The sequence below is a fragment of the Oryctolagus cuniculus genome, chromosome 12 (genome assembly GCF_964237555.1).
Source record: "Oryctolagus cuniculus chromosome 12, mOryCun1.1, whole genome shotgun sequence".
In the NCBI taxonomy this organism is placed as follows: Eukaryota; Metazoa; Chordata; class Mammalia; order Lagomorpha; family Leporidae; genus Oryctolagus; species Oryctolagus cuniculus.
Window position 1 is genome coordinate 73,970,925 of NC_091443.1, and position 13,656 is coordinate 73,984,580.

At 47.0% G+C, this 13,656-nt stretch overlaps 1 protein-coding gene across 1 annotated transcript in view; it reads right to left on the bottom strand.

The window, feature by feature from the left end:
* CYP19A1 (cytochrome P450 family 19 subfamily A member 1) overlaps positions 1-13,656 on the bottom strand; it is a 96,770-nt gene that overhangs the window by 36,170 nt on the left and 46,944 nt on the right. The window contains exon 1 of the mRNA XM_051821734.2: positions 199-13,656. This exon is cut by the window's right edge and continues 46,944 nt beyond it. The gene's annotated coding sequence lies outside the window, so the exon portion shown is untranslated. The remainder of the gene's footprint in view (positions 1-198) is intronic.

The following is a 13,656-nucleotide window of genomic DNA, read 5'->3' on the forward strand; positions in this document are numbered from 1 at the left end:
CCCTTGAAACCAAATCAATTCAAACAAACAAACAAACAGACAATTCCCTAACTCCCTGGCTTGTACAAAATCAGCAAAATTGATCCTCTCCCCACCCCCAAGTAGTAAGTTTCTACAGCAGGAACACATTTCTTGAGCGTTGTTGTTGTATTCTCATGGCCTCCCATTAGGCTGTCTGTTGAATTCAAATGGACTCACTTAGTTCAATCTTTCTCTGTCGCTTGGATGAGGGTCTGAAATCTCTTGCGCCAGAGGCTGGAGTGTCCATGGAGGCCAACACTGGAGGGAGTGGGCAGAAAAAGAATGAGGGAGGAAGAATAAAGGGAGAAGAGAAAGAAACAGAATGGGGAATGAGAAAGAGAGAGAGAACAGGCAGAGTAGGATGCGGCCAGCAGTAAGCCCAGTGCTCCAGAGGAACCTCATCCCAAGGGCAGCCAACGTCCTGTGTAAGACAACCAGTTTTCAGTTTGATTTGCTGGCTCTGCTGTGTTTTTCAACCGGCTTTCCAGCCAGATTTTGTAATACCTTTGCTCTCGGAAGAGTATTTCGGGAATGGTAGTTTGCCATTGACGAGGCCTGGGTTGAACAAACTGTACAGTGAGGTAAGAAGGCAGCATTCTGTGTTTTCTGGTGGCACGTCACAGGCTCCGAAGTTTGCCTTTTCTAGGAAAGTGACCACAGTTTTGAGGACCTGTGATGGCTCTGAAGCAGACCTTGGGTGGGTTTTCTCCCGAAATAAAAATTCTAGATTCAGTAGCCAGGGCTTCTACTTGGATTTCAGAGGCTCTGTGACTCCCCTACGATGTTTCATGAAAGGTACCTGCTCAGGTACACTTTGAAGGGAGAGAGACCATAACTTTCCCTAGATGCCTAAGGAGTGTGTAATTCTGTTTCTCCCTCATCTGTATGAGACCTTACACATCTAAACATATACCAGTGTCTCACTACTACAGAAATTTCCCTGTACAGTTGAATTCATTAAATTACTTCAGTGTTTTGTTGACCCATTTCACCATGCACATAATCATTAACACATAAGTGCTAGGTTCTGAGAATGCCCACACCCATGTTGGGCAATTTTGATTTTTTTTCTACTACAGGAGGGGTCTTCAAAAATACATGGAAAATGCACTTTTATGAAAAGACTATGCAGAGATTTTTGGTACTAAAATAAACTCATCTTTTAATTCCACTTTCTGCAAACTTTTTGAAGTGCCCTTGTATGTAAGTTGAAACTGAAAGTCAGCATTGTGTCTGTTACATTCTGGTTGCCTTATCAATGTGCAGCTACTTTCAACAAGCTGAGTTGTTCTGTTATGTGTCTAATTTCCAGAGTTGCATTTTACATCATTCTGAGTAAGCTCTGTGTGACGTTCTGACAGCTGCAATCCTTGCAGTTTCTGTTTGTACTGATAAAAGCTGACACCAGTGTTAAAAACACAGATGAGGGGCCGGCGCTGTGGCATAGTGGATAAAAGCCACCACCTGCAGTGCCAGCATCCCATATGGGTGCCTGTTAGAGTCCTGGCTGTTCCACTTCCAATCCAGCTCTCGGCTATGGCCTGGGAAAGCAGTAGAAGATGGTCCATGTCCTTGGGCCTTTGCACCCGTGTGGGAGACCTGTTAGAAGCTCCTGGTTCCTGGCTTTGGATCGGTCTAGCTCTGGTCATTGTGGCCAGCTGGGGAGTGAACCAGCAGATGGAAGACTTCTCTCTCTGTTTCTGCCTCTCCTCTCTCTTTGTAACTCTTTCAATTTATTTATTTATTTATTTATTTATTTGACAGACAATGAGAGAGAGAGAGACAGAGAGAAAGATCTTCCTTCCATTGGTTCACCCCCAAAATGGCTGCCACAGCTGGGGCTACACTGATCTGAAGCCAGGAGCCAAATGCTTCTTACTGATCTCCCATGTGGGCTTAGGGGCCCAAGCACTTGGGCCATCCTCCACTGCCTTCCTGGGCCACAGCAGAGAACTGGAACGGAAGAGGAGCAGCCAGGACCAGAACCTGGCACCCACATGGGATGTCGGTGCCACAGGCGGTGGATTAACCAAGTGAGCCATGTTGCTGGCCCCAATAAATAAGTTTTTTAAAAAACCACACAGATGAGAAAAGTGATTATGGCAAAAAGGATGAAGATGCCCAAAGGAGGTGATGCTGGCAGAGAAGTCACATTAAATGAACTCAGATATTTTACAGGATTGAAACTGCAAAGTGAAAGGATGCTGGAAACTGATGCAGATTTACAAAGAAGTGTGACAACTCACCGAGACACACAGAGGATGCTCCCTCAGCGTCCTGGGATACAGACACAAAGAGAAGAAAGCAAAGACAACTTCTTTTCAAATAGTCTAGATAACTTCACTTTTTTTTTTTAAAGATTTTATTTATTTGAGAGGTAGAGTTATAGACAGTGAAAGAGAGAGTAAGGGAGAAAGGTCTTCCATTCACTGGTTCACTCCCTAACTGGCATCAACAGCCGGAGCTGTGCCGATACAAAGCCAGGAGCCAGGAGCTTCTTCTGGGTCTCCAACATGGGTGCAGGGGCCCAAGGAGCAGCCGGGACTAGAACCGGCGCCCATATGGGATTTTACCATTTTCCTATTCTTACAAATTATGGCAAGAGGGGCTTTGAATGTTTTGACAAAAAATGTAAAAAGTCATAATCATATTTTTTCTTGATCTTTAAGATTGCTTTGCACAGTTTCAGCTTGCATAGTCATTTTCTCAGTCCTGCACTACCGTGCAATGTGAGACTATATGTCTAATGTTTAAAGGGGCTAAGTAGCTTGTTTCCTTATCTTTCTTGAAAGTATATCATAAAGACCATCCCTACCCCTGACACACACACACACACAAAAGAACGCTAGTTAAAGATTCCAGAAGGTAAGAATTCTAGCATTTAAAAAGTACTTGCTGTATGTCAGACATTGTTCTAAGTAGTTTGTGAATATTAAATCAGTCATCCTTACAGCTTTGCCCCCATTTTACAGATCGGAAAACTGTGGTATGAGAAGGTTGTGTGTGACAGAGCTGAGATTGGAGGCCAGGTGGTCTGCCTTCAGAGCCCAGGCTGTTAAGCAGGCCATTTTGTTGCCTATTATTGAATTAATTTGGTCTGTATGTTCAAGAACTTTTCATTTATTTATGTTCATTCCTAAGCTGTTTAGAATGACTCACTTTAAAGGATTAAGCTTATAGGCCTCTGAATGACACAGCTGGAGAGGCTGAGAGTCTATTCTCTTTGCACATTGATTTTCCAGTTCAGTAGAACATTCTACTTTTCAGTTTTCTATTTTTTTTAAAGATTTACTTGAGGCCAGCGTTGTGGCATAGTGGGTTAGGCCACCGCCTGCAATGCCAGTATCCCACATGGGCGCCAGTACTCCCTGCTAGTGCACCTGGGAAAGCAGTGGAAGATGGCCTAAGTAATTGGGCCCCTGCACCTACGTGAGAGAACTGGTTCCTGGCTTCAGTCTGGTCCAGACACAGCCTTTGCAGTCATTTAAGGAGAATGAAGATCTCCTTCTCTCTGTCTCTCCCTCTCTCTCTCTGTAACTCTGCCTTTCACATAGTTAGAAAGGGAGAGGGAGAAACAGTGAGAGATCCTTTATTTGCTGGTTCACTCCCCAATTGGTTGTCATGGCCAGGGATGGGCCAAACTGAAGGCTGGAGCAAGGAGTCAGGAGCTTTATCTGGGTCTCCCATATGAATGACAGGGGCCCAAGTACTTTGGCCATCTTTTGCTGCTTTCCCAGGTGCAGCAGGGAGCTGGCTAGGAAGTGGAGCAGCTTTGACGCTAACAGCTACCCATACGGGATGCTAGTGTTACAGGCAGCAGATTAACTTGCTATGCTGCAACACAGTTGTCTATTTTTTAATTTGAAAGGCAGATAGTCAGAGAGAAACAGAAATAGAGAGAATTTCAGTCTACTAGTTCACTCCCTAAATGCCTCCAACAAACAAGGCTGAGGCAAGCTGAAGCCAGGAACCTGGAACTCAGTATGGGACTCTCAGGTTAGGGCCAGGGACCCAAGTACTTGAACCATCACCTACTGCCTCGCAACGAATGTGTTAGCAGGAAGCCGGAATTAGGAGAAGGGATGGGACTCAAACCCAGGCATCCCAAGTGGCATCTTGCCTGCTATGTCAGATCCCTGTCCCTTGGTAGAACATTTGGATGGCCCACGTGGACAGGTTAAACAGAAACCTTTGAATAGTGGTATAGGAATGTAGGAAGGTCCTAGAACACTACAGAGGTTGCATATATGTCTGCTGTGCCAGAAATACCCTCCTTTCACCCCAAACACACACACATGCACATAGAGCCTTCAAGTGCGATGCATCTTCAAGGACCATCTTAAATGTCTCCACAGCCCCACGAAGTCACCCCCTCAGGTCCTGCCGTTGTAATTTGCAGGAAGGTCTCTGTGCACTCAGGCACCTGTGCCGGCTCTGCCCCCAAGCAGGGTCCTAGCTACCTAATGTACGAGACCTGTGCTTCCATGCTGTGGGAGTCACAGATGCCCCCGACTGTAACTCTGTCACTTAATGTCCCATCAAGCTCCCAGTAAAGAAATGTCAACCCTACAGCCAGAGCCCTGTGGGGATCCAGTAGTGTCTAGTTATCTTGGTGACCTTGGTGTCAGAACACATCCTGGGCCCCACAGTGCCATGAGGGACCCTTAGACTCCCCGGTACAGCCCTGATATCCTGCAGGGAGTGAGGCAGGGCCTTGCCTTGCGGAAGTGTTGCTCAGTCTGGCCAGACCCTCCTCAATCCTGTCTTTCCACGTGGGAGCAGTCTGTGCAGCAGGCAGATGGATGCAGCAGCCTCGGGTGTGAGGGCAGGGCGCCCAGCTCGCCCTCCTCTCCTGCTCTCTGGCTTACCTGGTCCATCCCTCTCTCCTGTGTCTCCACCAGCCACCTTGGTTCTCCTTGCTGCACTTTTGCCTTTGGTTCCCCACGGAGGGGCTGACTCCTAGAGCTACCACTAGAAAAAGTATAGGGCCGTAATCCAGAAATAGACAGTCTTGACCACTATAATTCCAATTGTCAAAATCCCAAAAGATCAAAATATAATTCTGAAAATACAACTCTGGAAAGCAATTTTAAACTCTTTAAAAGACATTTATTTACATTTTAAAAGAGAGTCTTGTTTATGAGAAACATAAAAACATGACAGAACACTTCTTGGTCAGTTTACATGATAAAACAGATAATGATAGCAGGTCTTTTTTTTGTGTTGTTTTTGTTTTTTTTTTTTGTTTTTTGTTTTTTGTTTTTGTTTTTGTTTTGTTTTGTTTTGTTTTGCAAGCCTAAGCACCCAGATCTACTAACATCAGGCACAAAAGGGTAACAGTTACGAGCAGAGGAACCATATTCGCAAGTAGGTCAAAAAGCAATATGCATAAACGCATATTACCTGTGGTCATTTGAAATACCGTGATGGACAACCCAAGTCTTTGGGTGAGATCGTTTAAAAAATGCAGTTGGTTACTGTTGCATATGCAGATACGCAAACAGCTGGGTTTTAAGAAATTTTATCTTTCACAAATGCAGATGTACACAAAGGACATCTCTTCATTTATTGAAGAAGTTTCCATGCTTTTGCATACATGTCCAGTGCCTACAAAGTCAGTGTTACAATGAACTTCCACAGAGTCAAATTTGCAAAAAATACATAAAACAAGTTAGAGCACTCTAAAAGTCTTGTGTGTGTGTGTGTGTGTGTGTGTGTGTGTGTGTATCCCCAGTACTGGAAATGTTGCAAACATGAAATGCATAGCATATCAAATTGTTTTTTTAAAAAAGTTTAAAATAGTGGGGGAAAACCAGACATAGGAGAATACCCTGAAAACTAGAATGCCTAAAAGGAAAATTCAACATAGGAAAAAGTGTAATACGGAGTAGTGGAGTAGTCATGGCCAGTTACATAAAGGTAGTGTATAGGAGCTGTCCAGCTTTTACCATCCTTATCTATGTTCTGAAGTCTTGCATTGTGATAGTAATTTTTTTTGGTAGGGCATGTCTGCTCAAAAAATAGGTTCACATTCCTTTTCTATGTGGAGCTGCTCTTTTTGAAATTCTGTGATTCCATACGCACCAACATGAGCATTCCCTATTAGATTCCCCCATCTGCTGTGCTGTGCTCCTGTGTTTTGAGTATGTGGAAATCTACCCCTCAGGCACAGACAGAGCTCAGACTTGGTGGGAACAACACTGGTGATGGAACAGCATTGCCAATTGTGTGTCTGCTTCTTCTACCATGCACGTAATTATTTTCAAGCCAATGAATAACTTCAGGCAAAAATGACTTCTATTTGTTAAAAGCTCCCAGGAATTTCCTCAGCTGGACTTGATGCCAATGTAGACAAATGATGCAAATTCTACTTTCTACTCTCCCTGTCTATAAGCCTTTTATGTTTCCCTGGGAATTGTAGTTTGGGGGATTTTAGGATTCAGGGTTTCAATATTCGGCATTTAAGCCTTTGAGATGGTGATTTTGAGGATTTCAGACTTCAGAGCTTTTGGTCTTTCAGGATTTCAACACTCTGGACTATGGTGGTTGGGATCGTGTTGCTCAGGATTGTGACAGTGCTGCACTAAAAAACAAAACCTAATGTGACTTTGACTCCTAGGTGCTGGCAGGGTCTTAGAGAGGAAGCTGTAGACCCTTATTTGTTCCCCCAAGCAGGTGAGAAGGTCCAGCTGGGGACGGGAAGGCTTGTGGCTATTGAGAGTGTTCTCGGGGGCTGGCGCTGTGACACAGCAGGTTAACACCCTGGCCTGAGGTGCCTGCATCGCATACGGGCACCAGTTCTATTCCCAGCTGCTCCTCTTCCAATCCAGCTCTCTGCTATGGCCTGGGATAACAGTAGAAGATGGCCCAAGTCCTGGGGGTCCCTGCACCCACGTGGGAGACCTGGAGAAAGCTCCTGGCTCCTGGCTTCAGACTGGCACAGCTCCAGCTGTTGTGGCCAACTGGGGAGTGAACCAGAGGATGGAAGACCTCTCTCTCTCTCTCTGCCTCTTCTTTCTGTGTGTCTCTGACTTTCAAATAAATAAATAAATCATTTTTTTTAAATAAAAGAGGGTAAGTGGGATGGGGAGCTGCCAAGTGGTATAAGGAGGGTCAGGGGAGTAGGTCTGGAATAGGGATGAGTATGATGTTAATAAGCAGAAAGGAGCCTGCCGGAAACAAGGAGAAGACTAGTGACGAGGGGCTCAGAGAGGACAGTGGAGTGTGGGGGACACCCGTGTAGAGCCTTGTAGGATGCTGTAAAGATATGAGCATTTGTCTTAAGAGGCATGAGAAGCCATTGAAGGGGGTCAAAAACATATTTTCATTTTTTTGACAGGTAGAGTGGACAGTAAGATAGAGGGACAGAGAGAGAAAGGTTTTCCTTTACTGTTGGTTCACCCTCCACTGGCCGCTGCGGCTGGTGTGCTGCAGCCGGCGCACCACACTGATCTGAAGCCAGGAGCCAGGTGCTTCTCCTGGTCTCCCATGGGGCACAGGGCCCAAGCACTTTTTTGGGCCATCTCCACTGCCTTCCCGGGCCACAGCAGAGAGCTGGACTGGAAGAGGACCAACAGGGGCAGAATTCGGCATCCCAACCGGGATTAGAACCCATTGTGCTGGCGCCGCAGGTGGAGGATTAGCCTATTGAGCCACTGCAACGGCCCATATTTGCATTTAGAAAAGTCCACTCTGGGGGAATCAGAATATGATGGAGGTGGTAGGTGTTAGAGTGGGTGAAGAGAGACCAGCTTGGGGGGCCTCCATAGTTTTTTAGGCAGGAGAGGAGGTTGCTATGGTCTCAGTTGGTGGATGTGGATGCAAGTGGACAGGTCAGGGAGCTTCAATTGACATGACCAGATCATAGTTTAAACCCAATGATGTAGATGGAGAGCAAGTGTTACATATGACTCCCAAGTATCCAGACTTTACACCTGGAGGGGAATCGGTGCCATTCTCTGAGCTAGGACAAATTCTGAGGTGTAGGAGGCTCGTTGAGGCTTTTGAAATCTTAAGTTTAAAGAATTGGTGAACATCCAGGTGTTTGTGCCTGGTAGGCCATGGGGCATACAGCCAGTAATTCATCAGGGAGTCTGAGCTAAGGAGCATCATTGACTTATGGGAGGAAATCAAGTCCTGGCTATGGGAAACATCACTCGAGGAGACTGTGTAGCCTGGGCAGGGCGTCTTGAGGGCCACCACAATTTGATGACAAAGTTGAAGAAGACAAACCTGTCTAGAGAAGATGAGTTTACAACAAAGGCAAGAGAAGAGTGGCCCAAGGGGTAGCAGAAGACACAGGTGGTGGCTAAGTGCATCTTTGATAAACAAGCCTGACTGGGATGGTAATAAGTAGAAGACAGAGGAAGGTGGAAGTTGGGGTCCAAAAATCATGAACCTCCAAAAAGCTAACTCTTTTTAAAGGCAGAGTCAAAGAAACAGAGAGGAAGAGGCAGATATCATTGGCTTGTCACACCCCAAATGCTTGCAACAGCTAGAGCTGGGCCAGACTAAAGCCAGGAGCCCAGCATTCCATCTGGGCCTCCCACATGGGTGATAGGGACCCAAGTATTTGAGCCATCGTCTGAGGCCCCCACAGGCACATGAGCAGGAAGCTGTAAAGGAAGTGGAGTAGTGAGGACGGGATGCAGGCAGCCCTGGGGCAGCTTAACCCACTGTGCCACAGCACTTGCCCCAGCTGTTTTGTTTGTTTGTTTGTTTGTTTGTTTTTGTTTTTTTGACAGGCAGAGTTAGACAGTGAGAGAGAGAGAGACAGAGAGAAAGGTCTTCCTTCCATTGGTTCACCCCCCAAATGACTGCTATGGCTGGAGCTACGCTGATGCAAAGCCAGGAGCCAGGTGCTTCTCCTGGTCTCCCATGCAGGTGCAGGGCCCAAGCACTTGGGCCATCCTCCACTGCCTTCCTGGGCCACAGCAGAGAGCTGGACTGAAAGAGGGGCAACCGGGACAGAATCCTGCATCCCAACCGGGACTAGAACCCAGTATGCTGGTGCCGCAGGCAGAGGATTAGCCAAATGAGCCACAGTGCTGGCCACTAGCTGTTTATTTTTAAAGACTACAGCAGTTGTTACTGCTGTTGTAGAAGACAGACAAACGTGTGGATATAGTATCATTGGTCCTTTGAAGAGAGTAGACGAGATCTGTCAGCCGCGGTGTTAGTCTCACTCTCTCCTGGAATGTCCTACCAAGCACTATACATGCTTTACGGTTCATTCATCACAGCAGCTTTTTGTAATAAGTTTGATTCTAACCTTCCTTTTACAGGCAACCTCTCTGATACTCAAGCGTTTTCAAAAGCTTCTGTTTTAAAAAATGTATTGGGGCTTCTTGGTGGGTCCTTAATGCTCTCTTGGCCATCCCAAGCTCCTGTGCATTCAAGGACTGTGCAGATGACATCAGTGTGGAAGGTGGTGGGCAGACTGTGGCGCGTTAGAGAGAACCTTCCTCTTCAAGTTTAGGCATGGATGCCAAACAAAGCATCTCCCCGCAGGCCCAGGCTAGCCTCCAGCCAATTTGCAGTCTTTACTCAGTATCGGAATCAAATTCCATGAACTTCAAGGAACTGCACCTTGAGACCTATCCATGTTCTTTTTGCAACTGCTTCTGTTTAGCCATGCTTCTGTTCCAGGCCATAAGCTGACTTTGTGAGAGCAGTCACATGGAACTCACCTTTTTATCTAAAGAAGCAATGCTCTTGAAGACAATAGATGAGATTATTCATGTTAACTCTTTTGAGTTGAATGCGATTCATTAAAAGTCATGTTCCTTCTTCTGCTTCCTTTCCTTCTAGAAGATGAGTTCCCCAAGGATGGGGGAACTCTGTGTCTCTTCTCCACAAGTAAATCTCAATTTTTTAAAGATTTATTTCAAAGAGAAGAAGAGAGAGGGAGGGAAGGAAGGAGAGAGAGGAAGAAATACACACACACACACACAGAGAGAGAGAGAGAGAGAGAGAGAGAGAGAGAGGAGAGAGAAAGGAGAGAGATCTTCCATCCACTGGGTCACTTCCAAAACAGCCTAAGCTGGACCAGACCAAAACCAGAAACCAGGGACTCCATCCAGGTTTTCCACCTGAGTGGCAGGAACCCAAATATTCGGGCCAACATCTATTGCCTTCCCAGGTGCATTAGCACAGGCTGAACTGGAAGTGGAGTAGCTGGAACTTGAACCAGCGCTCTGATATGGGATCTGGGCATCTTAGAGGCAACTTACCCCACTGTGCCACAATACCCATCCCTGCATCTCACTTCTCAAACAGCATCCAGGCCCATCATCCATGCTCACCACAAGCCTGTTGCCCGAGTTGGCACTGTTTCCACCTTTGATCAGCTTGCATTTCCCATTGTAACCTTCTGAGGGCCTTTCCGCCCTTTCTTTTCACTCTAGCCCTGTACACTGCTGTTAGAACTCCATTTTCTTCACATCAGTATCCTATTAAAAATCCTCTTTGCTTATAGTTGCTTGCAAGGTGTTCAAACTCATCCTCACCCAACACTGCCTCTTGGCTCTTTTCACTCAAAGTCTGACTCTTCATTGACCCACATACATCCTACCTGCTGAGTTCCTCTTCCTCCATGTCCTGCCCTGCCCATCCAGGTATGATCCACCGGCCCCCAGAGAAGTCTGCTTCACCCTGTCCTTCCTTGAGCCATTTCCTACCTGGTATAAATACCCTTCCTCCTCTTCTATTTGACGTAGACACGGGTCCTCTTGCTTTTGACTGCCAAAGCACTAGATAAATCAGAGTCTTGGAGCCTTTCCTTAAGCAAATATTTATCAAACACTTTCCTGAACAAAGTACTATATTAACTTCTGTTTCTAGACATGAGCAGCAGTAAGGCAAGGGAACTAAACATGGTGTAACCTAGGACATCTATGAGAATCAAAGTTCTGTGGAATGACAGGCAGAGCTGCCCATAAACTTCTACATCAAGGAAACACAAGGTATCAGGGCTGAAAAGAAATGTCACAAGATCTACCAGTGGTACAGTTGTCTCCCTTTAAAAATGAGCCATCTACATGAGATCCAAGGAAGGAGGACCACTTGTCAAGGTCACTTGAAAGCGAGGAAGATCTACCTGGGTGCACATTCTGCAGTGTGCTCTCCACACCCCAGTGCTAGGGTCATGACACTAGGGGTTCTAGCTGTTCTTCCGAGTAACTTTCTGACTGAGTCCCTGGGAATCCTTGCTGTGGTGGAGCAGATAGACAGTAGGAAACAAGGGAAACCAGACAGATAAACATGGGATCACCTTCAGGCAAGTGTCTTGTCCACCCTATCTTTCCCATTGCTGTCCCTGACTAACCTATGGGTTGGAAGATGTGAAAAACACAGGAGGCACCACTGGGAGAATGCAGCCTCTGGGGGTCCAACAATGCAGGGAAGACCATTGACAGTAGCTGAAAGACACATGCTGCAAAATTCAGGTTTCAGACATACATGGAGACCCAGAGTTCTTGGGCACCCATCAGGCAAGACCAGGGCCCAGGGCTTTCTTACTCATCTTGAGGTCCCATGATTTTTTTTTTTTTTTTTGGACAGGCAGAATGGACAATGAGAGAGAGAGAGAAAGAGAGAAAGGTCTTCCTTTTCCTTTGGTTCACCCCTCCAATGGCCGCTGTAGCCGGCGCACTGTGCTGATCCGAAGCCAGGAGCCAAGTGCTTCCTCCTGGTCTCCCATGCGGATGCAGGGTTCGAGCACTTGGGCCATCCTCCACTGCACTCCCGGGCTACAGCAGAGAGCTGGACTGGAAGAGGGGCAACCAGGACAGACTCCAGCACCCCGACTGGGACTAGAACCTGTGTGCCGGCGCAGGCAGAGGATTAGCCTAGTGAGCCACGGCACCGGCCCCCATGATTTCTAACACAACACCTGGCACAGTAGGCATACAAAGCATATTCAAAGAAACATTCATTTTTTCACTATAGCTTACTGGCCAACCACCAACAGTTTGGGGCTTGGGCAAGTTATCCCTGTTGTCCTTTGGCCTTAGCTTTCATCTTTGCTTCTCAGATGGTGCCTGTTGTCTCCCAGATACATAATCCATTATTTCCCAATGGGCTGTATCTAATAGCATGAGTCTCCTAGGAGAGTTTGATTTAAAACACAGCAGTGACTGCCTTAAAAGCCTTATAGATCTTGATCATGAGAGCCATAGCACGCCACGAGACAAGGTGTGGGGAAGTATGTTGGGGCCAGAGGCTCACTTCCTGCCCACTGATCCTGTTGGGCTGGGGTCGCCCAACATGCACACCATGCTTCTCCTCCTTTCTAGGCCTGTCTAAGAGGCAGAAAGGGGCCAGCCAGAAACTGCTCCAGGAACAGCATTTCTCCAAAGCGTTTTCCGGCACTTCACTTTTCAGTTCAATTTTACAGACTCACTAACATGTTTCTGAGCCCCAGAAGGCAGAAGGTAGCAGAATTTTTTGGTCAGATCTTGGTTTTTTAACCTGAAGAGGGAAAAGGCACGAGAGACAGCACCCCGAGAGCAGGACTGGGGCCAGAGGACCTGAGTTCGAGCCTAAGCTCTGTGACAACCAGCCCTGGAGTCTTGCTCGCTGCCCAGGCCTGCTGAGTCCTGGCTGAGGAGGTGACTTCTCCCTCAGAGCCATTCATTGTCATCCTCTAGGCTTTCAGGTCTCTGACACATGGGGTTGTGTGATTCTATGACCGTGGAAGCAACAAGGGAAGGTCCCCAAGCGGACACCCAATCCTCAGGACAGCCCAGATGCCACAGAGACACTACTGACCCCCTTTCTGAGGGAAGACCCAGAGCCACACCCAAGCTTTGGTCCCCAAGATTTAAACTACCCTCAAAGGAAGACCTTTCTCTCTGTCTTTCTCTCTCTCTCTCACTGTCCACTCTGCCTGTCAAAAAAAAAAAAAAAAGACAAAAAAAAAAAAAAAGATTTAAACTACCCTGAGGTCCAAGTGGCTACTGTAAGGGGAAAAACACACCCCTTACTCCTACTCTAAATAGCCAGCTCCCTCTGCAGTCAAGAGGTCAGTCTCGTACTTCCTTCCAGTCCCCTTGGAGGCCACCGTGAGGGCCTTCTACCTAGTAGGCGCCCAGTAAACGTCAATGAAGTGAGCCCTGAGTGGTGAGCATCATGAGCTCTTTTAAGCTTGGGGTCAGCAAAGAGTGATACGTTCACGTGTCCCAGAGGAATGTTTTCCTTAGCCTATCTGAGATTGTAAATGCCAAGTCCCAGCAATGCAAGGGCCCACAGCCACCACCCAAACAGCCATGATAACAGAACACTACTGCCCTGTACTTGTGAGCTTATCTATTGTTTAATGAACAAACTGTGAGGCCAGAGATAGGTCCTAGAGCAGGGCCACTCTCTGGCAAGGGAGCCACTGGCTGACCCTAAAGTGTTGGGGTTACCTAACCTCTGAACCTCCATGTCCTTATCTAGAAGAAAAGGGGTTTGGGCCACATGACTGCTTTTAGCTCTGAGTCTGGGGGCTAAGATGCCCTCCCCCAACCCTGCCCCCGAGCCTTTGTCCTCCTCATCTTCCCGAGTGTTTTTCTTCAGCACCTCTGCCTTAGGCCAGCCAGGGGTGCCTATGAGCCCAGGTGCCCAGACACACCCTGGGAGGTCAGGGAGGCC